Source organism: Cornus florida, unplaced genomic scaffold, assembly GCF_030987335.1.
Source record: "Cornus florida cultivar Cherokee Brave unplaced genomic scaffold, ASM3098733v1 CherokeeBrave_3.0.0_Hap2_Chr01, whole genome shotgun sequence".
NCBI lineage: Eukaryota > Viridiplantae > Streptophyta > Magnoliopsida > Cornales > Cornaceae > Cornus > Cornus florida.
In genome coordinates, this window is record NW_026775571.1 from 57,941,741 (window position 1) to 57,965,734 (window position 23,994).

Sequence of the window (23,994 nt, forward strand, 5' to 3'; positions counted from 1 at the left end):
GCGGCAAAATCAGCCCTCTTCTCAATTTCAAGGTAGACCTTTCCAAGCCTCTTCAAGCTACCGTCCTCCTTACAATCCAAATGTCTCCAATCAACCTCCTGTGTGTCCAACTGACGAGATAGTAGCTGCAAACAAGCAAATGATGGAATCATTAAATAAGCAAATAATGGATGCCAACAAGCAACTCTTGACATCCTTGCAGCCTATTCTCCAAATGGTTCACTCTCATACTCAATCCATAGCTAATCTCGAAAATCAAGTGGGCCAAATAGCTAACTCGGTGAATCAATTGCTTCAAAAGGACAAGGGCAAGCTTCCCTCTCAACCTTTTGAAAATCCTAGAGGAATGCATGTGATTGACGAAACCCCTCTTCCGAGTGGGCCGACTCATGAACAAGTTCAAGCTATCACCACCCTTCGGAGTGGTAGAGTGGTTGACAACAAGGTCGATGGAGACAAAAGTGAGGAAGTTTCTCCTTTGAAAAATCCAAATTCAAGCTCTTCTAATCCAAATTCTTGTCCAAATACCATTCACGGAAATCCCACACATGTCACCCCAAATGTGGAAACTATTTATGAGCCAAAAGCTCCGTTTCCTCAACGTCTTCAAGAGTCGACACATTTGGGAACAAGAATTGTAAAATTCAAGACATGTGGGAAGTTTTCAAGCAAGTGAAGATTAACTTGCCCCTCTTGGATGCTATCAAGCAAATCCCTCCCTATGCGAAATTTCTCAAAGATTTGTGCACTCAAAAGCGCACTTCTAAAAATCATTTGCCAAAAAAAGTGAGGTTGACTGAAAATGTTAGTGCTATCATTCAGCACAGCACTCCTCCGAAGTATAAAGATCCGGGTGCCCCCACAATCTCTTGCGTCATTGGTGACCGCAAAATCGAGAGGGCCCTCCTTGACTTAGGAGCTAGTGTGAATTTAATTCCATATTCAGTCTACCTACAACTTGGTTTGGGAGATCTTAAGCCGACTTCCATGGTTTTGTAACTTGCCGATAAATCGGTCAAGCATCCACGGGGTATTCTCGAGGACGTTATCATCAAAGTGGACAAATTCTACTTCCCGGTAGATTTTGTGGTTCTTGATACGGAACCGGTCCATGACCCAAAAAAGCACATTCCCGTGATCCTTGGTAGGCCATTTTTAGCCACGGCTAATGCATCAATTAATTGCCGAACCGGGGTGATGGACATTGCTTTTGGAAACATGCAAGTCAAACTCCACATCTTTCATGCAACTCAACATCCCTCCAATGAGGATGATTGTTTTCTTGTGGATGTCATTGATGAAGTGGTCGAAGAATCTCTCCCCTTCATTCTAAGCAAAGATCCTCTTGAAACTTGCATGTCCCATTTTGACTTCTCAAACTTTGATGTTGATCAAGCCATTCAAGAAGTCAATTCCTTGCTTGATATTAATGCTATCATGGATGTACCTCCTTGGAAAATTCCAAAAGAACCACTTCCCCAACTTTCCACCACTCCTCCGGTCCCATCATTGTTATCTCCGCCACAACTTGAGCTTAAGCTGCTCCCGGCCCATCTCAAGTATGTGTTCCTTGGTCCAAAGCAAACCCTTCCGGTCATTATTGCCTCGGACCTTCAAAAAGACCAAGAGACCAACCTTTTAGCGGTGCTCCAAGAGCATAAAGAAGCTATTGGTTGGACAGTGGCAGATTTGAAAGGAATTGACCCCTCCATTTGTATGCATCGCATTCATATGGAGGATGACGCAAAGCCTACTAGAGAGGTCCAGCGCCGGTTAAATCCAAACATGAAGGAAGTGGTCATGAAAGAGGTGATCAAATTGCTAGATACGGGAATCATCTATCCTATCTCTGATAGCAAGTGGGTGAGCCCCACACAAGTTGTCCCCAAGAAATTCGGGCTCACCGTTGTTGAAAATTCAGCGGGTGAGCTCGTGCCACAACGAACCACCACCGGGTGGCGTGTGTGCATTGACTATCGTAAACTCAATTCATCAACTAGGAAGGATCATTTCCCACTCCCATTTATTGATCAAATCCTAGAAAGGTTAGCCGGCCAAAGCTTCTATTGTTTTCTTGATGGTTATTCCGGCTATAACCAAGTGGCAATCGCCACCCAAGATCAAGAGAAAACAACATTCACATGTCCCTTTGGTACTTTTGCCTATCGACGCATGCCTTTTGGTCTATGCAATGCACCGGCAACGTTCCAAAGGTGCATGATGTCCATATTCTCTGATATGGTTGAAAGGTTCTTGGAAGTTTTCATGGACGATTTTTCTGTATTTGGCTCCTCCTTTGACTCGTGTCTCAAAAATTTATCTCTTGTGCTCCAAAGATGCAAAGAGACGAATCTCATTTTAAGTTGGGAGAAAAGCCACTTCATGGTCCAAGAAGGCATTGTTTTAGGACATGTCATTTCTAAGCGGGGAATCGAGGTAGACAAGGCAAAAGTTGAGTTAATCTCTAATCTTCCTCCTCCGCATTCCGTCCGTCAAATCCGTTCTTTTCTTGGCCATGCCGGATTCTATCGTCGCTTCATCAAAGATTTTAGCAAAATCTCACGGCCCTTGTGTAATCTCTTAGCCAAGGATGTTCCGTTCAATTTTGATGACGCTTGCATGGAAGCTTTCATCAAACTTCGCATTCTCCTCTCCTCCGCCCCAATCATGAAACCCCCTAATTGGTCTCTTCCCTTTGAGATCATGTGTGATGCATCCGACTATGCATTAGGGGCGGTTTTGGGCCAACGTGTGGATAAACTTCCGCATGTCATTTATTATGCTAGCAAAACTCTCTGCGATGCCCAATTGAACTACACCACCACTGAAAAAGAATTGCTAGCTGTGGTGTACGCCTTGGATAAATTTCGCTCTTATCTTCTTGGCTCCAAGGTCATCGTCTTTTCAAATCATGCCGCTCTTAGGCATTTGTTAGCGAAAAAAGAGACAAAACCCCGTTTAATTCAATGGATCCTCTTACTTCAAGAGTTTGACATTGACATCCGGGATAAAAAAGGGACCGACAATATTGTCGCCGATCATCTCTCTCGCTTACTTATTGAGCAATCTTCAGAATTCGCAGCCATCCGTGATTCCTTTCCGGATAAGCAACTTCTTCAAGTTTCACATTCTACTCTTCCATGGTTTGCGGATATTGTCAATTATCTTGCGGTTGGCAAAATTCCAGCCCATTGGTCCAAACAAGAGAGGGACCGGTTTTTCTCCCAAGTCAAGCATTTCTTTTGGGAAGATCCGGAACTATTCAAGTATTGCCCGGACCAAATCATCCGGCGATGTATTCCTGAAACCGAGGCTACAAGCATTTTAAATTTTTGCCATACTCTTGCTTGTGGAGGCCATTTCAGTGCCAAAAAGACCGCTAACAAAGTCCTTCAAAGCGGATTCTTTTGGCCTACCTTGTTCCGGGATGCATACAATTTTTGCAAATCGTGTGAACGATGTCAAAAACTTGGATCCATGTCCCGAAGAGACATGATGCCCCTCACCAACATTTTAATTGTTGAAATTTTTGATGTGTGGGGGATTGACTTCATGGAACCATTTCCATCTTCTTATGGCTATGAGTACATCCTTGTAGCGGTGGATTATGTGTCTAAATGGGTTGAAGCCGAGGCTACCAAAACCGATGATCATAAAGTCGTGATCCATTTCATTCAGTCTCACATCTTTAGTCGTTTTGGTACGCCCCGAGCAATCATTAGTGATGGCGGATCTCATTTCCGAAATCGTTATCTAAAATCCGTCCTTGCTAAGTATTCCGTCATTCATAAGGTTGCTACACCTTACCACCCTCAAACGAGTGGTCAAGTAGAGATTTCTAACCGGGAGATTAAGCACATTTTGGAAAAAACGGTTAGACCGGACCACAAAGATTGGTCAGTAAGGCTAAACGATGCGCTTTGGGCTTACCGGACAGCTTATAAGACACCCATTGGCATGTCACCATATCGACTTGTCTTTGGCAAAGCATGTCATCTCCCGGTAGAATTAGAGCACCGTGCTTATTGGGCCATAAAAAGGTTCAATTTTGATCTCAAACAAGCCAGCTCTAATCGTGCGTTGCAATTAAATGAACTTGAGGAATTGCGTAATGACGCGTATGAAAGCGCAAAAATTTACAAGGCAAAGACTAAAGCTTTTCATGACAAACATATCGTCAAAAAGTCTTTTGCCCCGGGACAAAAGGTCTGGCTTTTCAATTCCCGCTTGAAACTCTTTCCCGGTAAACTCCGGTCAAGATGGGATGGTCCATACATTGTCACTACCGTCTTTCCTCATGGAGCAATCGAACTTCATGATCCTGCAAGTGGATCACTCTTCAAGGTAAATGGCCAAAGGCTTAAGCCTTGCATTGACGGCACAATTCTAACCCGAAAAGTTGAGGAAGTCCTCTTGACGGATCCAATTTATGAGGATTAGTGCCTGCTCTAGCTTTGTCTAGCTATCGACATTAAATTTAGCAACTCAAGGGAAGAAATTCTTTCAATTCCCAAGCTTCCTTTTCTTTGAAATTGCTCGTGCCTTGCAAATTTCCTGGGAAACGGTGTAGAAATGCCAAAATTTAACTTTCTCTGGAATTATCTTAACTTGTGTTCCACATTTTTTAGACTGGCTTCTTAGACCTTCTCAACTCTAATTTTCACTCCCGGAAGTCTCCATCGCTTTCTAGCAATTTCATTAGATTTTTCAAATGCGACTCATGTGCATCTTTTATCATTTTTAATGAAAAGTCTGAAAATTTTCTCAAAATTGTTCATGCATTTGAGATGATTAAAAGGTTGAAAAAAATTGCAAGGTTTCAAAACAAAACTTTCAAAATTTCCCATGCATTGGAATGGAATGAATTTGCAAGTTTAAAATTTTCTCCCTAAATTTCATTCATGCATTGTGTGATGTTGCAAAGGTTTGAAAATTTTCTTACATCCACCCATGCTTTGTGTGATGTTCTGAAAGTTGGCAATTTTTCCATGCCTTAGAAATTGCAAAGTTTGAAAAGTAAAAAAAAAAAAAAAAAAAAAAAAAAAAAAAAAAAAAAAAAAAAAAAAAAAAAAAATACAGAGAGAGTTCTTTTCAAATTTTCCATCCATTTGAATGAGAGGATGTTGCAACGTTTAAATTTTTCCCATACATTGGCTTGAATCCATCAACATTGCATGCATAGGAATTTCATGCTCCTCAAAAAATTTATCATGATTCGCAAAGTTCCTTGCTTGCATGCATTTCATGCATTTCTATATTTCATGCATGGTTGCATGCATTTCTCTGATGCATGCATTCTTTCCTATCCGAGCCCACTGCTCCAAGTCTTTATGCTTCCATGTATTAATACTCTCATTCCTTGAACCATCCATGCAAGCTCATGCATGGCCATGCAACAACATTCAAGCTCCATGCCCAGTGCTTTAGTTTTCAAGCTTCACTTTAATTTGGCTGCAATTTTCGAGCTCTCTCAAACCCATTCCGAGTGCTTGAACCCCCCTCTCAACCTCATCCCAAGCTATTGTCCTCATCTCGAGCACTCGAATTCCCATTTCGAGTGCTCGAGCCTCCAACCAAAAATTTCAGCATGCTCGAAACTTCCACAACACAATTCTGAGACTTCTGCTTGTTTTTGGAGCACTCGAAGCCACCATTCGAGTGCTCGAAATCCCAAACCAACCTCAACACCATGCCCCTTACACACCAACCAACCTCACACCCCCTTCCCACACCTCCCCACCCCAGCATGCAAACCATGCATGCTCCATCACCTCACACCATCATCCAACCATCCAAACCACCCTCAAACTTCACCACCCAAGGCATCCTTGCATACATGCAAGCTCCATGCATGCATGCATGCAAACCACTCTCCACTCTCTCCCTACCAACTCTCTCCCTCCCAACTCTCGGTTATCCCCAACCTCCATCCCTCCATGCACCCACATCCAACCACACAACTCACTAACCCAAGCACCCTAACCACACACCATGCATGCATGCGACCATGCAGGTGTCACCACAAACCAACTACCAACCTCGCCACCTCACCTCTCAGCCACCATGGAGGTGCATGCGTGCATGCATGCATGCCCCATGCATGCATGCATGCCCCATGCATGCATGCACCACCTTTCTTCCTCCGGCATCCAACCCTCATACCCACTTCCACCCTCCCTTGCTCGAACCCCCTCTCAACCCCAACCCACACCAACTCCAAAACCAAAACACCACCTCACCCCATCAAGCTCACCACCCTAACCCACCACACCAACCCAAACCAAACCCTCTTTACCAAATTTTCGAGCACTCGAAGCCAAGCTTCGAGTGCTCGCAACTACTTGAGTCCTCTTACCCCTCGGCTCCCAACTCTCTGCCCATCTTTCGAGCACTCGAAGTCCAACTTCGAGTGCTCGAACCAAGCTTACCCCCTCTCTTTTAAAAACCCCGAAGCCCCACCAATCTCACTCAACCTCAACTCCCCTCCTCGGCTGCCAACTCCCTCTCCTCCACCATCAACCTAACCTGCTGCAACACCCCAACACCCTTCCTCAAGCTTCACCAACTTCTCACACCCTCTCGGTCTCTCTCTCATCAACCCACCCCCTTCCCAAACCATCATTCCCTCGACCTTAAACCTTCCTCTCTCTCGCACCAACTCCATAACCAAACCACCCTCAAACCTCACCACCCCATGCAAACCCAACTTCACCTCCTCCACCTTTTTCCCCACTCTCCTCTAACCCAAGCACCATCACCCACCTCCCACCCATCCCCACCACTTATCCCACGCACAAAGGGCCTTTGGTTCTCCATTGTGGGGTAAGTTTTTTCCTTCTCTTTTTCTTTCACATTTTTGGTATCAATGGAGGATGGGCTTGCATGCAATGGAGATTTGTGATTGTTTGGGAGTCGTTATTACAATTGCAGGGCCAAAAATTTTTGGGTTTCATCCTCCACCCCACCCATTTTCACCTTCTCCTTTTTGTGGTGCACGCCAGGTGTTCGCTGAAATTTCTCAACCAAGTCCACCTCTCTAAATGTCTCATTCCGGTCCTTCTCGCCCTCCTAGACCCTCATCGGGTGCCCGTGCTGTCACTCGTGAGCGACCACGTGATCCTTGGGATCGCAAACAACTCAACTACGAACTCTCATTTCCGCTCACGGATGCCTTTGACATTCTACCCACAACTTCGTGGGCTGTAGCCGAATTGACTAACCGGCGTCTGCAACACATCTGCGCACCCCTTGCCAGGGTTGCCTACCCCCGTGTAGTGCGCCTCTTCTACCAGAATCTCCAATGCCCTGAAGAGCCACCCATTTCTCTCACTACATCTATTGATGGCACCACCTATGCTTTCACTATGACTGACATCATTCAGGTTTCTGGTTGCCCCATTGAGTGCCCCGATGACATTGTCAATCGTGAAAATCTCCCTTTATATGAGGAGCCGGATACATTAACTGTGGAGCAGATTGCCGCTGCCATTTGCACTATTGACGATCCTACTAGGCCCCGGTCTTTTATCCGCAAAACCAATCTTCCGGAACGCCTATGGTTCATTGACACTGTCTTCAAGCACAATGTCTGCCCTTTGGTGCATAGCACCGAGCGTCGGGGCCTCCTTCTGCAAGCCTTATATGCCATGGACCAAGGCCAATGGTTCTCCATCCCAGAGCTCATTTGGACCATATTTATGAAGTTTTGGCATGATGCTCATAATGCACGGGTTCCGCGAGTTGAAAATTAGAAATTGCCTTTGCTTTTTTTCATCACTCGGCTCCTTCAGCACAAGGGTTTCGTTGTTCCTCCCCATGAACCAAAAGGCGAAAAAATTAAAATTTTTACCAAGCGCCGGTGGATCAATGTTCTGAGCCATTCTAGTACCCCTCAGCCTCCTGCCCCCCTGTTCATCCACGCTCCACCTCCTCCTCCTTCTGAGGCTGCTTCCACCACCGCAGCCGCTGCAAGGGTAGAGCCTCCGGTCGACTCTCACCAGGACCAGGCTTTCATCCGGGCTTCCATTGCCGGTATTCATGAGTGACTAGATCGTTTTGAGAATTCTTTGTCCGCATGCACTCAGACTATGTGTGAGACTTCTTCACGTGCTGAAGAAGATCGTCGTTTTGCTGCTGAAGACCGCCGTGTCGCTGCTGAGGAACATCGTTTGGCTTCCGCTGAACGGCGTAAGACTCAATCTCTCCTCCATTCCATCCTCGCCCGTTTACCTTCTGGACAGTAGCTTGTTGCGAGTGTGGACCTTATCTTTTTGTTTCATATGTAACTATTTCTCTTGTATCTTTTGTTTTCCTTTTGAACTGTAAGAATTTGCTATGTATAGGTTGCTCTAGTCGACATGATCCCTGTACAGCTCTTTTTGTCATCATGTAAACTCTTTTTGCAATGCAAATTCTTTCTGTTCTGTTAACTTTCGCTACATTCTTTTTCTGTATTTATGCTTGTGCTATTAATGCTGTTTGTGGTTGTTTCTTTTTGTTCTTCATGTTGCTCTCCAGGTTGCGCAGTCCAATTCAAGTTTGGGGGTTTTTGTATCAAAATGCCATTTCTTCCCCCCGGGTATTGTTGTTCCTTTTTATACTCTTTGTCATTTTTGTCTCTAACTTGCATCCATGTCCCACATTGAGGACACTGTGTAGTTTAAGTTTGGGGGTGCATCAAAGCATTCTTGGCATATTTTTGGTTTCATAATTTTTGCTAAGCAATGATAGTATAACTTGACACTTGTCGGAGATGAAACATATGTTTAATACCTTGTGTATAGAAGCAATTGAAATTTTTGAAAATAAAGAAAAATTTGAGTTGAAATGATCATGTAGATTCAAATTAGTCTGTATAAATGTTTCAATTAGATTCTTGCTGGATTTACACTCTTATAAGCTTCACAATGCACAGATGCACATTGGAAACTTAACTGTGAGGCATGCAGCTTGATCAACCTTGACCTTGGCCTAGTTAATCTGATTTGATGAACCTGATAGATGAATATCTTTGGCATGATTTAAGTTAAAAAAAAAAAAAAAAAAAAATGAAAAATGACCAGTTGACGTTCGTAGCCTTTCCAACTCGAGCTATTAAGCCCTTTGGAGTGTCTCTACACTTAACACCCTAAAGCCGTCTGGTTTGTGAGTTGTTGGCCTAGCGCTTGCTACAAGGGTTGGTTAGAAAGCTTAAAGGACTTAAACATTGCACGGTCATTCAAAAAAAAATTGTAATAAACATGGTTAGCTAGAGTTCGTAGCCTTTCCAACTTGAGCTATTAAGTCCTTTGGAGTGTCTCTACACTTAACACCCTAAAGCCGTCTGGTTTGGGAGTTGTTGGCCTAACGCTTGCTACATAGGTTGGTTAGAAAGCTTAAGGGACTTTAGCATTGCACAACCATTCTATGTTTCGCTTATAAGTTGAAATAAATTGTTAACAAGCAACAAAGGTTGTCTTGTAAATAAAATCATGCCTTAGGGACCTCATTTAAAGGGGAATTCAATGATTTGAAAACTTGTGCTTTGGAATTGGAAAAGAAAGTAAAAGCCGCATGTTAAGAATCCAATTCACTTTCACTGGAGTTTGAGTTATTTCCATTTAAGAGATGACAATTGAATTATTTATATGGACTATGATGTTGATGCATGCATGTTGAAATGGTTTTTCCCATTTTTTGTATCAATGCTTCATATATGCAAGGTAGTTTTCCCAATGACCTCATCTCCAGTTTTTGTCTATTTCAAGTTGTATTTGAGCTATGTATCTATCTCATTTTACCATGGATGATATTTTTGTAGTAGCATGCCCATGGTTTTCTTTTCATTATGTTTTTCATTGTAGTTTTGCTAAGGGACTAGCAAAATGTAAGTTTGGGGGTGTGCTAAGCGCCGAATATTGTATATTCAAGCGCCCTAAATTACATTAACAAAGTCCAGTTATTAATTATTTTATGTAGATTAACTCCATTTGCATGTTTTTATGCATTTTCAGGTTAAAGTGCAAAAAGGAAGCAAAAATGATGCCTTGTGGAATTTTGAACAAAAAGGATGCCATTTCTGAATTTCTGGCAGCAGTGATCTTGACTTTTGTCACCATTTTTGACCTAGAAAACTCAAGAACTAGACTTCTATCATAACATGAAAGATTTAGATCTCTGAATCAGCTTTCCAAATCTTCAAGTGGTTCATCATTCGGAGTTCAGAGCAGAGAGTTATGATCTTCGTAACAGAGGTACGCAGAACTGCCTGGCAGCACTGAAGTACTGCCTTTCTCCCCATTTTCGACCAATCAGACTTGAGAATTGGGTCTTCATCAAAACATGAAGTTTTAAAAGCACTGAATCAGCTCTCCAAATCTTCAAACAGATCATCATTCGGAGTTTAGGGCACAAAGTTATAGCAGTTTTACCAAAGTGGGTCAGTGCTGAGCAAGAAGAGCATGTTGCACATTGCACTAATTTAAAGTGCTCGAGACCACTTTTCGAGTGCTCGAAAATCAGGTAGATTGCACTCGGAAATGGCTCAATTTCAGCCACTTGCACATTGGTTTCCTCAATGCCATCTTCCTTCTTTATGAAGTGGTTGGAGGTGCTCCTTGGAGGAGAGAGAGGGTTTTTGTTGGAAAATAAAAAGCTACCAAAGGCCACACATTGGCGATCCTACATTTTCTACAAGATAGAAGAGAGAGAAGAGAGCAAGAAAAGGGAGTTCTTCAAGCTAACAAAGGGAAGCTCGAAAATTGGAGATGGAGGAGGTCTTCAAGCTTCTTCCTTCTTCCATTGCTCCTATGGGTAACTAAACCTCTTCTAGGGAGGTGATGAAGCCTCCCATTTTGTTCATGTTCTAGATTAGGTTCTATTTTGGGGATTATAATGTATAAACTTTGGTCTTTTCATAGTTTAAGAGCTTATTACTTCTTGTAATGAATATTCATGTTTAAATGATTGATGTGAGTTATTTAGCTTGTCTTGATGATTCTTACATTAGTCTTATTGCTTTTATTTTCATAGTGAGAATGAAGATATTAACTATGAATGGTTTTCAAGGCATGTTGATTTTGAAACTTGATATTCCATTGCTTAGGTACCTCCTTTGATGGACTATGCTTGATTCTTACCTTCATGTGCTTCATCATTTGATTGAATGCTTGATGGTCTTTTGCTTAAGTTAATGTATTTGATACTACACCCTAGTCTAGGTAGTCCAAATGTGTTGTCTTTTGATAGACCATTCTTGTTTTAATCTCATGAACTTTTTATTGGTTATGAAACAACTATGTGTTGCTACATAATTCTTGATCATTGCTTATATAGTGTTTATCCCCAATTTAGTCTTGATTTAGCATGTATTTAGGGCGTAGGTGGATTCACTTCCCTAGTTTCCCCTTTTATTATCTCTAACTCTCATTTACTAGCACTATTGTTTTATGCACATTTGAATTCCTAGTTTAGTGACAAACAAAACAAACCCTCTATGAACACCCCTTATCACTCTAAAATGACTCTAGACACTTAGGTTGCCATAGATTAGCGCAGTCCCAGTGGTTCGACTTACCCGACCAATAGCCCTATTTTACAATGATTCGTGCTATTGCGAAAGTTGATGTATAGTTGATCAATCGATCAGATGCCATAGCTCATAAATTCTATCAATTGATGGCACCATATCTTTCTCCTTCATTATCTCAAAATTCGGCAAGTTCGGTATGCTCATCATGTACTAGTCCATTCCATCTCACGGAAGATTGCCCCACACCGGAGCAATATTCCAATCCAAATGAAGAGCAAGCTAATGCCATGTTCTCAAGATCCGGGAATAATCCCTATTCCAATACCTACAATCCGGGATGGCGAGATCACCCTAATTTTTCGTGGCGGCAACAAGCCCCATAAAATTCCCAATTCCAAAATCAAGGGCATCAAAATCAGCCCCCTCCTCAATTTCAAAATAGACAATTTCTAGCCTCCTCAAGCTACCGTCCTCTGTATAATCCAAATGTCTCTAATCAACCTCCGGTGTACCCAACTGATGAAATTGTGGCTGCAAACAAGCAAATGATGGAGTCATTAAACAAGCAAATCATGGACTCCAACAAGCAACTCTTGACATCTTTGCAGCTACTCTTCAAATGGTTCACTCTCATACTCAATCCATAGCTAAGCTCAAAAATCAAGTGGGCCAAATAGCTAACTCTGTGAACCAATTGCTTCAAAAGGATAAGGGTAAGCTTCTCGCTCAACCATTTGAAAATCCTAGAGGGATGCATGCGATTGATGAAACCCCTCCATCGAGTGAGCCGAGTCATGAGCATGTTCAAGCAATCACCACCCTTAGGAGTGGTAGAGTGGTTGACAACAAGGTTGATGGAGACAAAAATGGAAAAGAACCCCCTTTGAGAAATCCAAATTCAAGCTCTTCCAATCAAATTCCAAGCTCTTCTCGTCCAAATACCATTCACGGAAATCCCACACATGTTAACCCAAATGTGGAAACTACTTATGAGCCAAAAGCTCCGTTTCCGCAACGTCTTCAAGAGTCAACACATATTGGGAACAAGAATTGTAAAATTCAAGACATGTGGGAAGTTTTCAAGCAAGTGAAGATCAACTTGCCCCTCTTGGATGCTATCAAGCAAATCCCTTCCTATGCGAAATTTCTCAAAGACTTGTGCACTCAAAAGCGCACTTCTAAAAGTCATTTGCCAAAGAAAGTGAGGTTAACTGAAAATGTTAGTGCTGTCATTCAGCACAGCACTCCTCTAAAGTGTAAGAATCCGGGTGCCCCCACAATCTCTTGTGTCATTGGTGACAACAAAATCGAGAGGGCCCTCCTTGACTTAGGAGCTTGTGTGAATTTAATTCCATACTTAATTTACTTACAGCTTGGCCTGGGAGATTTGAAGCTGACTTCCGTGGTTTTGCAACTTGCCGATAGATCGGTCAAGCATCCACGAGGCATTCTTGAGGATGTTATCATCCAAGTGGACAAATTCTACTTCCCGGTAGACTTTGTGTTTCTTAACACGGAACCGGTCCACGATCCAAAAAAGTATATTCCAGTGATCCTTGGTAGGCCATTCTTAGCTACGGCTAATGCATCAATTAATTGCCGAACCGGGGTAATGGACATTGCTTTTGGAAACATGCAAGTCAAACTCCATATCTTTCATGCAACTCAACATCCTTCCAATGAGGATGATTGTTTTCTTGTTGATGTCATTGATGAAGTGGTTGAAGAATCTCTCCCCTTCATTTTAAGCAAGGACCCCCTTGAAACTTGCATGTCTCATTTCGACTTCTTAAACTTTGATATTGACCAATCCATCCAAGAAGTTAATTCTTTGCTTAATATCGACGCTATCATGGATATTCCCCCTTGGAAAATTCCAAGAGAGCCACTTCCTCAGCTTTCCACTACTCCTTCGGTTCCGTCTCTGAAATCTCCACCACTACTTGAGCTTAAGTCGCTCCCGGCCCATCTCAAGTATGTATTCCTTGGTTCAAATCAAACTCTCCCGGTCATCATTGCATCGGATCTTCTAAAGGACCAAGAAACCAACCTTTTAGCGGTGCTACTAGAGCACAAAGAAGCTATTGGTTGGGCAGTAGCTGACTTGAAGGGAATTGACCCCTCCATTTGTATGTACAAAGAAGCTTTCCACTATTGTTTTCTTGACGGTTATTCCGGCTATAACCAAGTGGCAATCGCCCCTCAAGATCAAGAGAAAAAAACATTCACATGTCCCTTTGGAACTTTTGCATATCGACGCATGCCTTTTGGGCTATGCAATGCTCCTGCAACGTTTCAAAGGTGTATGATGTCCATATTTTCTGATATGGTTGAAAAATTCTTGGAAGTTTTCATGGACGATTTTTTTTATCTTTAGCTCCTTCTTTGATTCTTGTCTCAACAATTTATCTCTTGTACTCCAAAGATGTAAGGAGACAAATCTAATTCGAAGCTGGGAGAAAAGCCATTTCATGGTCCAAGAAGGCATTGTTCTACGACATGTCATCTCTAAACGGGGAATCAAGGTAGACAAGGCCAAAGTTAAGTTAATTTCTAATCTTTCTCCTCCGCATTCCGTCCGTCAAATCCGTTCTTTTCTTAGCCATGCCGGATTCTATCGTCGCTTCATCAAAGACTTTAGCAAAGTCTCACGGCCCTTGTGTATTCTCTTAGCCAAGGATGTTCCATTCGATTTTGATGAAGCTTGTATGGAAGCTTTCATTAAACTTCGCACTCTCCTCTCATCTGCCCCAATAATGAAACTGCCTAATTGGTCTCTTCCTTTTGAGATCATGTGTGATGCATCCGACTATGCATTAGGCGCGGTTTTGGGCCAACATGTGGACAAGCTCCTATACGTCATTTATTACGCTAGTCGAACTCTTTCTGATGCTCAATTAAATTACACAACTACTGAAAAAGAGTTGTTAGCTGTAGTTTATGCCTTGGACAAATTTCGCTCCTATCTTCTAGGTTCCAAGGTCATAGTTTTCTCAGATCATGCCACCGTTCGACATTTGCTATCAAAAAAAGAGACCAAACCCCGCTTGATTCGATGGATACTCTTACTTCAAGAGTTCGACATTGAAATCCGGGATAAAAAAGGGGCAGACAATGTTGTCGCCGATCATCTCTCTCGCTTACTCATTGAAAAATCTTCCGATTTCGCTGTTGTCCGTGATTCTTTTCTGGATGAGCAACTCTTCCAGATTTCCCATGCAAATCTTCCATGGTTTGCGGATATTGTTAATTACCTTGCGGTAGGTAAAATTCCAACTCATTGGTCCAAACAAGAGAAGGACCGGTTCTTTTCCCAAGTCAAGCATTTCTTTTGGGAAGATCCGGAGCTATTCAAATACTGCTCGGACCAAATCATCCGGCAATGTATTCCCGAAACTGAGACCACAAGCATCCTCAATTTCTCTCATACTCTTGCTTGTGGATGCCATTTCAATGCCAAAAAGACCGCTCACAAAGTTCTTCAAAGCGGATTCTATTGGCCCTCTTTGTTTCGAGATACATACAATTTCTGTAAATCATGTGAAAGATGCCAAAGGCTCGGATCCATGTCCCAAAGAGACTTGATGCCCCTTAATTCCATATTAATAATTGAAATTTTTGATGTGTGGGGAATCGACTTCATGGGACCATTTCCACCTTCTTATGGCTACGAGTACATCCTTGTAGCGGTGGACTACATTTCCAAATGGGTGGAAGCCGCGGCCACCAAAACCAGTGATCATAAAGTTGTGATCGAGTTCATTCAATCTAACATCTTTAGTCGTTTTGGTATGCCCCGAGCAATCATCAGCGATGGCAGATCACATTTTAGAAATCGTTATCTTAAATTCGTCCTTTCTAAGTATTCCGTCATCCATAAGGTTGCTACACCTTACCATCCTCAAACGAGTGGTCAAGTAGAGGTTTCTAACTGGCAGATAAAGCACATTTTGGAAAAAACGGTTCGACCGGACTGCAAAGATTGGTCACTAAGACTAGACGATGCACTTTGGACTTACTGGACGGCTTATAAGACACCCATTGGCATGTCGCCATATCAACTTATCTTTGGCAAAGCGTGTCATCTTCCAGTAGAATTAGAGCACCGTGCTTTTTGGGCCATAAAAAGGCTAAATTTTGATCTCAAACAGGCCGGCTTTAATTGTGCTTTGCAACTAAATGAACTTGAGGAAATCCAAAATGATGCATATGAAAAGGCCAAAATCTATAAGGCAAAGTCTAAAGCTTTTCATGACAAGCACATTGTTAGCAAGTCTTTCACCCCAGGACAAAAGGTTTGGCTTTTCAATTCCCGCTTGAAACTCTTTCCCGGTAAACTCCGGTCAAGATGGGATGGTCCATACCTCGTCACTACTGTCTTCCCTCATGGAGCAATCAAACTCCAAGATCCGGCAAAGGGATCGCTCTTTAAAGTTAATGGCCAACGGCTTAAGCCTTGCATTGACGGCATAGTCGCAACCCGAAAAATTGAGAAAGTCCTCTTGACGGACCCAATTTATGAGGATTGATGCTTGCTCTAGCTTCGTCTAGCTATCGACTTTAAATTTAGCAAAGCAAGGGAAGCAATTCTTTCTATTTCCAGGCTTCTCTACATTTCCAATTGCCTGAGCCTTGAAATTTTCTGGTAAATGGTTAAGAAAAGCCAAAACTTTAACCTTATCTAGAACTATTTTAAATTGTGTTCCCGCAATTCAGGCTGGTTTTCTTAGACCTTCTCAACCCTTGTTTTCATTCCCGGATGTTTCCATCTCTTTCCAGCAATTTCATCGGATCTTTAGAATGCTGCACATGTGTGTAACCTCTCATTTTTAATGCATTGTTGGATCATGGTTCCCCAAATTCCATCCATGTATTGGAGTGATGTTGCAAAGTTCAAAAATTTTCTCCAAATTCCATCCATGCATTGAACAGATGTTGACAAATTGGCAATTTCAGTCATTTTACCCAGGCTTTTGCTCACTGGTAAAATTTCGAGCACTTGAAGTCCAAGCTTTGAGCACTCGAAGTCTAAGCTTTGAGCACTCGAAACTTCCATTTTTCATTCAAGAGCCTACTGCCTCAAGTTCGAGGGCTCGAAGTATTCACTTCGAGCGCTCGAAACTCACTGCCTCAAGTTCGAGCGCTCGAAGGCCTAACTTCGAGTGCTTGAACCCTCCTTCCCCACTTTTTAAATCTGAACTCTCTCTCTCTCCCGCGTCTTTCCAGGTCCTCAACCCACTTCCTCCATCAACCCACGAACTCCTTCCTCCATTTCCAACTTCCTCTCTCCCATTACTTCCCTTCCACCCCCCCCCACTCCCTCCATCAACCCACACCCTCAACCTTTCCACATTCCTCTCTTCCTCCATTAACTCCTAACCCATCCCACTTCTCTCCTTCATTTACCAACAACCCACGACCTCCAACCTTCCAACTTCCCCTCCTTCTTCTTCATCCATCCCTTTATATATAACCATCACCCCCACTTTTCCCCCTCATTCCATCCGTGCTTCTCTCCACTCCTCTTTCAAGGTATGTCTCTTCCCTCTTTCTCTTCAATCTTTGTGTTCCATTTATGTTACATTTGAGGAGTATGGGCATCAAATCCTTGGAGTTTAGTTGTGCTTGTTGCTATGCTCTACCATAAAGAGCATTGTGTCTGAAAATTTTTGGGTTTTTTCATCAATTCCTCTCCTTCTCACATCCTCTCTTTCTTTATGCATACCAGGTGCTCACTGAAATTCCCCAACCAAGTCCACCTCTCCAAATGTCTCGTGCTGGCCCTTCCCGTCGTCCTAGACCCTCTGAGGATGTTCCCATCGTTCCTTATGAACAGCCCCGAGCCCCTTGGCTCGACAAAAAGCTCAATTATGAGCTTCTCTTCCCGCTCACGGGTGTCTTTGACACTCTTCCCACCACTTCATAGGCTGCCGCGGAACTAGTTAACCAGTGCCTTCAACACATTTGCCAACCCGTTGCAAAGGTCACCTACCCCCGTGTGGTGCGGCTCTTCTTCCAGAATCTTAATTGCCCTGAAGAGCCGCCGGTCTCTCTCACCACATCCATTGATGGCATCCCTTTTTCCTTCACTCTTGCTGACATGGTGACGGTCTCTGGCTGTCCTCTGGAGTGCCCCGATGACATTGTCAATCGTGAGAATCTCCCTTTATATGAGGAGCCGGATACTTTAACTGTGGAGCAGGTTGTCGCTGCCATTTGTAACGTGGATGACCCTCATCGACCTCGGAGCTTTACCCTCAAATCCACCCTTCCGGAGCGAGTTTGGTTCCTTGACTCTGTTCTCAAGCATAATGTTTACCCCTTGGCGCACAGCACCGAGTGCCGAGGCCTGATGTTGCAAGCCTTGTATGCCATGGACCAAGGCAAATGGTTCTCTGTCCCGGAACTCATTTGGGACACATTTATGTGGTTTTGGGACGAGTGTATCAACGCATGGTAGCAGCGTCTTAAAAATCGGCCTTTGCCATTACCATTCTTTGTTATCAAGCTCTTGAAGCACAAAGGCTTCATTGTTCCTCCTCATGAACCAAGGGGCAAAAAGATTCAAGCTTTTACTCTCCGCCGGTGGACCAATGTTCTAAGCCATTCTCGGAACCCTCGACTCGATCCTCCTCCTTTGCCCCACTCTGCATCTCCTCCTTTTTCTGAGGATGACCCCATAGCGGAGGACGTTGAAAGGGACGAGCCTCCTGTTAATCTTCCGCCAGACCAGGCCTTCATCCAGGCTAGTCTTGCTCGTATTCATGAACGGATGGATCGTTTTGAGATTTCTTTGGCCGACTACACTCAGACTGTGCGTGAGGACTACTTCCGTGCCGAAGAAGACCGTCGTCTTGCTGCAGACGACCGCCGTGTTGCGGCGGAGGACTGTCGCGTGGCACAGGAGGACCGGCGTGAGACTCAATCTGTCCTCAATGCCATCTTCGCCCATTTCCCCCGGCCCCGTAGATAGTTGCCAGTATTGGACTTTATCATTTTGTTTCGTATTTGTGTATGTTTCCTTTCTGTTTTTGTTTTACTTTTCAACTTTAGGATTGTGCTATGCACAAATTGCTCTGGTTCAACATGATTGACTTTCAGTTCCTTTTGTAATCATGTTATTATGAATGAAAATCCTTTAGCACTTCTGTTATCTTCTTTTCAGCAATTTTCCGTCCATATTTTACTGTTTGTTACTATTTTTGTCATTGTTCTGCCTTTTCTTCGTGTCCCATTACAGGTGGCACATTTCAAGTTTGGGGGAAGCATTTTGCGCTTTTATATAGCTGGAAACCTTTGCCTTCGTCGCTCTACTTGGTATTTTTGTTCCTTTTATCCCCTATGCCCTTTATTTATCCATCTTTGTCTCCCACATTGAGGACAATGTGTACTTCCAGTTTGGGGGTGCAAGTTGCATTGTTGGTTCCATATTTTTGCTAAGCAATGACAGTATAATTTGAAACTTGTCGGAGATAAAGCATATGTTTAATACCGTGTATATAGAAGCAATTGTGAATTTTTAAAAATAAAGAAAAATGTGAATTTAAAGTGATCATGTGGATTCAAATTAGTCTGTATAAATGTCTCAATTAGATTCTCGCTGGATTTTACACTCTTTTATGCTTCACAATGCACAGATGCACATTGGAAAATTAATCGTGAGGCATGTAACTTGATTAACCGTGATCTTGACCTAGTTAATCTGAATTGATGAACCTAATAGATAGATACCTTTGGTGTGAAAAAAAAAAAAAAAAAAAAAAAGAAAAAAGAAGAAGAAAATAATGACCAGTTTGAGTTTGTAGCCTTTCCAACTTGAGTTATTAAGCCCTAGGAGTGTCTCTACACTCAGCACCCTAAAGCCATCTGGTTTGGGAGTTATTGGCCTAACGCTTGCTATATGGGTTGGTTAGAAAGCTTAAAAGACTTAGACATTGCACGGTCATTCAAAAATATTTTTATTGTAATGAACATGGTTCGTTGGAGTTCGTAGCCTTGCCAATTCGAGCTATTAAGCCCTAGGAGTGTCTCTACACTCAGCACCCTAAAGTCATCTGGTTTGGGAGTTGTTGGCCTAATGCTTGCTATATGGGTTGGTTAGAAAGCTTAAAGGATTTCAACATTGCACAACTATTTTATGTATCATTTTTGAGTTAAAATATATTGTCAACAAGCAACAAAGTTGTTTGTAAATTAATTCATGCCTTAGGGACTTCATTTAAAATAGAATTCAATGATTTGAAAACTTGTGTCTTGAAATTGGAAAAAGAAAGTAAAAGCCGCATGTTGTGAATCCAATCCACTTTCACTGAAGCTAGAGTTGATTTCCAGTCAAGAGATGACAATTGACTTATTTATATAGACTAGGATGTTGATGCATGTATATTGAAATGTGTTTAACCAATTTTTGTATCAATGTTTCATATATGCATGGTAGTCTACTCAATGACCCCGTCTCCAGTCCTGTGTCTGTTTCGAGTTATATTTGAGCTATGTATATATTTCATTTTGTCATAGTTGATTTTGTGGTATGTAATACCCCCAGATTTCCGGATGCGGGTTGGCCAGGCCCACGCCCGATTACCCGAGGATATCAAAACAATTAGCAATAATCGAACACAGAACAATTATATCAAAAGAGATAAATAAAATTTGCTGAAATGGAAAGTAAAAGAGTAATCCAATATTTGAAAACCTTAGAAAAATAACTCCATTGATAAATAAGATATTTCAGATACAACTGATTCACCACGAACACATATCGTTCTCCAATACAACTCGGGAATCCATCTAGTAGACCCCTAAAATAACCCACTGAACTCAAAAGATGGGAAACAAAACCCAAGTCTACACACAAAATATACTCCTATGTCATCGGTGGAGTGAACAACTGTATCTGCTCAGCACGATCAAGCTCTGCAGCCTGGAACTAACGAACACCTGTAAAGAATAATAGAAGAGTGGGTCAGGCCCACGAGCAAGTTCTAATCTAGCTGCAATCCATACAGTGACCTGATACGCAGATACACCGTAGATACCTCATAATATCTATCTAGTCCATACATATATATATATCCACACTATGGGACATTCACTGAACTACAATAGGGGTCTCAACCTGAATAGAAGGTAACATGCGAAAATGCACCCAAAGGTGGGCATGAGTACCTAGACCTAACAGGGTACACCTCAACCTACTATAGCTAGCTACGCATCCACTGCATATACGCGTCCTAACCAACGAGTCTGAGACTCAAGCTCATCTCGTGGTACCATAACCATATATTTAAAGTCAATTCAAATCCATCCATAGGAACTCCAATAAATCGTTCAGCTTATTCAGCTGCACAGACTTATATAAAGGATCCAATAAGTCGTTCAGTTTATTCAACTGCACAGACTTAAATATAAGGAGAATTATGTTTTTATAATTCGTACCCTTCTTCCCAAAATAGGTAGGACTGAGTATTTTGAATCAGTCTGTCCCCAGTATGCCACCGTACCATACCGGTGCATACAATCCACAAAATCCATATAACTGATAGAACATGTAAAACTGTTCACCAATTTAAAATCCATAAGGCAAGAATTACCATTTTAAGCTAAACCATACCTAGTATGCCACCGTCCCATACCGGTGCATACAATCCTCCATATCCAGGTAAATTACAAGGCATAGATAATAAGCGCGTAATTTATAGTCCAAAACCAACCATCCATATCGTTGCAGAATAGTATTTAGTATTTCAACAACTTAAAACCAAAACCATGTAAATTACAGACTATGAATGAGAGTACAACAATTTAAAATCCAAAACCAATATCCAATTAATTACAGAAGATTTTTAAATGTTTCAGCAATTTAAATCCAAACATTAAACCATATAGTTGCAAGAAGCAATTAATAATTCAGCAACTAACATCCAGAGAATGCATAGATCACCTCTAATATACCAATGACTCTATCATGCATTTAGAATAAATTCTATAATCATATTATAGTCCAATAAATTACTAAATTAATTTAAGCAATTTAATTCCTTCCATCCGACAACAGGGTACTAAGTTGTATACTTATATTCTATTTTATCGTTTAGCCAGAGCCATGCACTATGCCCTAAGTCCAATCTATTAATTTAAAAGACTTAACTGTGCTTTTAAACTTAATTTAGAATCATTATATAACACCTTAAATTGTCAAATTAAAACTAGACAATTAATTTCCTTCCAGCCGTTAACCAACGCGTAGGGGTGAAATAGCACACTATTAATTCCATTAATATAAAGAGGGTATTTTATGCCATTCAACGACCTTAATTACATCTTAGAATAATTATTGAAAACCCCCATTAATGTTTCAAAACTGTTCATGAACTCAAGTGCTCCAACAGTAAAGTTTTTACGCCTTAAAAATAAATCAAAAATGAATTTCAGAAAAGAGCCTGCTCAAAGTTTCTAAGGAGTAGGCTCTTAAAGCCTTTTTTATGCATGGAGCCGGCTCCATGGATCCTTGGAGCCAGCTCTATGGTTGGTGGGAGACGTCTCTCTCCTCCGTGAAGCCGTCTCTTTCCCCCTCTACAAGCTTCAATCTGTTCCTGCTCTGTTTCAATCCGTTCTCTTCACCTCTGGTCTATTCCTAACACTCAATTGGTATTTAAATCTGATCTTGGGAGTTTAATTAACATCCAGTAGCATCCCATTAGTTTGTTACAATATTTGAAATCAATTGCAGAGATTTAAACTAAGCCATTAAACTAAGATGATTAAATTACAATACTAAAACTAATTGGTAGGATCAGTTCTAATCCATCCCCTCTGTCCTTCATTACCCCTGAACTTAGGAGTCCTATAACATCCCATTAACATCCCCATAGTTTGTTTACAGTAAACAAAAACAAGTACAGTACACCAAATACAATAGAACTATCATGCTTTAAAGAACGGAACTGGAAACAGTCTTGCAAAAATTATATCAGTTTTAATTTCCACACAAACATACCATTAATATAGCATACAATAATATGAAGTTCCAGTTAATGATTTGTTAAATCCTAGAGGCTACCTAGGTGCACAGAACACAAGCCAGAGGGAAGGAGGAAGATCAGAACTTGCCTCTGTAATTGTTGGTCTGCTTTCCTCTGTTCTGGCCACACTGAAATACTACTTAGCCTACTATTACTTCTGTTCTTCCCTTTTCCTAGGTCTGACCTTGAAGCTTCAGTCGAAAAGCTCACAAACTTGCTCAGTTCTCTCAAAACCTCACTCTGTATCTCTCTGTGTTTTGATACGTGAATAGGGTTCTCCAACCCTTCCTTCAGATTATAACCGTATATATATAGGTATAGATAAAACCTAATTCTAATGATAATCTAATACAGAAAACCTAGATTAAACCCTAATCGGCCATAGGATAAAACCCACGTTATAACCCTTGTCTGCTTCCAACTACTGGACCTCTTAATAGAAAACCTAAATAATTATTAACGTAATCCAACAAAAATTAATTAACTTATTATATTAAAATTAAAATTACTAAATTCTTCAACTAATGAAAAAAATACCAAACACATTTAAATACAATAAAACAATTCAAAAACACCAGAAAACAATTAATGCAAGTATACCTCCATAATTAAACAATTAAACCACAATTAAATCAAATAACAAAGTTAAACAATTACACACTTAAACAACTAGTCACATAAAAATGAAATAAAAATACCTGAAATTCCAATTTTATCCTTTTTAAAACTAGGGGTATTACATGGTAGCATTCCCATTGTTGTCATTTCATTGAGTTTTTCATTTTAGTTTTGCTAAGGGACTAGCAAAATGTAAGTTTGGGGGTGTGATAAGCGCCGAATATTGCATATTCAAGCGCCTTTAGCTGCATTAGTTAAATCCATTATTTGATTATTCTTTATAAATTATCTTTATTTGCACGTTTTTATATATTTTCAGGTTCATTGGCCAAAAAGGAGCAAAAATGGTGTTTTATTCAATCTTTGAATAGCAATGTGCTCAAGGCTAAGTTCTGGCAGCAGTGGAATCTGACTTTTCTTGCCATTTTTGACCAATCAAACTCGAGAATTGGACTTCCATTAAAACATGACATATTTAGAGCTTTGAATTAACTTTCCAAATCTTCAAACGGTTCATCATTTGGAGTTCGGAACAGAAAGTTATGGCTATTTTACCAAAGTAGTGCAAAGTAGGTCAAGAGGAAGGAATATACTGGTCTAACTTCGAGCGCTCGAAGTGCTTAGTTCGAACGCTCGAACTATGGGCAGACTACTCTCCGGGAACCATCACTTCAGCCCACTTGTACCTTGTTTCCCTCATCTCTGATTTCCATCTTTATGGGTTGGTTGGAGATGTCTTTTGGTGGGGTTTTGAGCCTTGTTTGGTGGAGAGGAATGTCTACAAAAGGAAGAGGACCACACATAACATCATATCTCATCTTTGCAAGATTTGTGGAGAGAGAA

The 23,994-nt window shown here is 41.5% G+C and overlaps 1 pseudogene; it reads left to right on the plus strand.

Moving 5' to 3' along the window:
* Window positions 1–651: 651 nt before the first annotated feature.
* LOC132272907 (uncharacterized) lies at window positions 652–18,482 on the plus strand (annotated as a pseudogene).
* Window positions 18,483–23,994: the final 5,512 nt, after the last annotated feature.